The following is a 2,753-nucleotide window of genomic DNA, read 5'->3' as shown; positions in this document are numbered from 1 at the left end:
ACAACTACAGCATTGCACTGTATGCTGTGTAAGACCAAGCACGCAAGCAAAGCAAAGCACATACAGCAACCTGATTCAGAAAATTTATTCTTGTCCACCCTTTCTACTTGACTATAGTATAAATTTAAGGCTTAGTTTCAAGGGTGTGTGTGTGTGTGTGTGTTTTTGTAACAATAAACACACTGAAACAAATAATTAAACAACCCCAAAAAGACAAATCTGAACAACCGCCCCCAAACTACTCTCCTTTTACTCAAGTACATAGTGTCATAGAGTCCTGAAGCACAGATAAAATAGGATTTCATTGCAGGGTGATAAAAAGATGGTTCCACTGACATGTGAAAACTCTGGGACAAAATTGGTCTATTTTTTCCCCAAAGTTGAAAAATTAGGCTTTAGCAGAGTCACAGATGAAGTCTGTAACTTAATCAGTGGGTGTATGCTGGCAATAAGCCAGTTCTTATAGGAATGATATTTTATCAACAAGGATGCAAGCAGCAATAAACTAAAAGGTTCGTTTAGCACTGTTCATTAGCACCATATAAGGAAAAGACATGAGTGAGAAGTCAATCACACTGGTGACCTAAAAGAACAATAAAAACAGAGGGAAGCAGAAATTCAGAGCTAGAAACACACAGGCAGCGCTTTAAAGAACATATCCCTGATATTTTGTTACCCAAAAAATAAATATATACATATAATATATATATAAGTCCATTATTTCTCATTCTGACACAGGTCAGAATAATGAATGTGGATTGCCTATTTCAGCACTGATAAGCTAGGGCGAGAATTTTAACCTTGAACAAAATGATGTACCTGCTAGTATATTATGTAAAACCAGTATCGGAGATGCTTCCTGGCTTAAAAAGATTATTTTGAAAGCATTGAAATAAATTTCTTTTTTTTTTTCCTAACTAAAAGGTATTTTCTAATTATAAAACAGAAAATAATCAAAATGAAGCTATTTAGTATTCACTCTGTGTCCCCTAATGCATTATGCAGACTTAAAGAGTTAAAATATGAATTCTAGAAAGAAATTAATGCTTTCACAGTTGAAAAGCTATTCCAGATCACCAGGGGTTAGCTGTGTTGAAATGAATAAATAAAACATCAACAACTTTGTATTATCTGAAATATGAGCCATGCAATTGGAAAGTCCTTTCCCCCCATGTATGTTGTATTAGCAAAAAATAATAATTCATCATTTTGCATCCATTTATACTGTCGAGGCAAACTTATTGTTTTAAATCAAGTCCTTTTGTTTTCTCCTTTTCTCATCTGTGACAATTAAGGCAAAACAATTTAAAATTGTAACTACTTTAATCAGGTGTCTGTTTTGGAAAGGGAAGGCTAGACCACGGCTGCCAAATGATACAGAAAAGCAAAAGGAAAAACATAAGGATGACAAAAATCAACCACAACTTGTAAGAGCCACTCAGCCATCATCTCTGCACAGCGCTGCTCTTCCAGGATCCTCAGTAAAACAGCCTCTTCGTGCTTCCTCCTGGCGCAGGACAGCCCGGACATCCCTCCGGACGCCCGGCTTACATCTGTCCCGAGGACAGCATCTGGAAACCAGAGGGTTATACAGCCAGGCGCTGCTGGTTGCTGCCCAGGCCCCGGAATGAGATGTGCCATCTGATCAGCAGCTCCCCGTGACGACATGCTTGTCTGAGGGCTGCTGGTGGCATTTCAGGGTTCCCCCACTCCCCGCCTCCCGTGGGGAGGAGGAGAGGCTGCCGGGGCGGTGGGCTGATGCCATTCCCGCACACCGCTGCCAGGACACGTGTGCAGGAGGTAGCACGGGGTAATTTACACACCGACTCCCTCATCTGAAAGACCCATCCGTCACTAACTGCAGCTACTGGGGCATGAAATTAAAATCACTGTCCTCCCCTGGGGTTCAACAGGACCAATAACTGGGATCTGCAAGTCACAACGCTGTAATTGAGCTAACATACTGATGGAAACGAAAACAATAGACCTGCAGTGCCAAAACCCAATACATTTGCGCTCGGGCTCGCATTAAGAAAGCGATCCCAACCAGAACATCCAATTCCCGACATGCAGCACCGGTCACACGGACACCCTCGTTCCTCTCGTTCCACGCACAGAAACACCTGTAATCCTCCCCCTTCCTCACCAATTGGCTACACCTACGCAAAAGCCATTCAACTCCTTTTGCCCAGTTTTACCTTGTTAGTTCAGCCATGTAGTACCTGAACTCCTACCCCATCCTCTAAGCCCACCCCACAATAACAGATCAAGAACTGAATATGTTCTTTTTCAGAAGTGCCTTACTTTTCAATATTTTTACCTTGTGTGAAGCGTAACGTTTAAGTTCATGTTTTCCAAAATAAAGAAAATCTCTTAAATTCATTTTTACTTCAGGATAATTTCAATGATGCAATAAGCAGTAGGGTTTTTCTGGCTAAAAGACAATATTTCATGCTCCAAACAAGGGAAAAGATCTCATTTGCCATAACTAATGAGATTTGTTGGCATTTGATTACAGAAGCCAAGACCTAAAAACTTTTAAAAGCTTTCTGGCTTGGTATATCTAAACATCTCATTAGTTACACAACCAATTACTCTGCTTTACAGCTACAGCTTTACAACAGAAAATAGACTCAAACTGCAACATATTAAACCGAGTTTCCTTTCTATGGTTTGAAATACTGTGAGAGTGTGGCTTGTTCCCACGTGTCATAATCAACACCTTAAAAAGAATTTGAAGAAAAACCATTCTT

The 2,753-nt window shown here is 40.3% G+C and overlaps 1 protein-coding gene across 1 annotated transcript in view; it reads right to left on the bottom strand.

Annotated features, from left to right (window-relative positions):
• Nucleotides 1–2,753, bottom strand: part of LOC104514032 (microtubule-associated serine/threonine-protein kinase 2-like) — a 66,456-nt gene that overhangs the window by 29,447 nt on the left and 34,256 nt on the right. The window lies entirely within an intron of this gene.

The sequence above is a fragment of the Eurypyga helias genome, unplaced genomic scaffold, assembly GCF_000690775.1.
Source record: "Eurypyga helias isolate BGI_N326 unplaced genomic scaffold, ASM69077v1 scaffold14438, whole genome shotgun sequence".
Taxonomy (NCBI): Eukaryota; Metazoa; Chordata; class Aves; order Eurypygiformes; family Eurypygidae; genus Eurypyga; species Eurypyga helias.
This window is presented reverse-complemented; position numbering and strand designations above follow the sequence as displayed.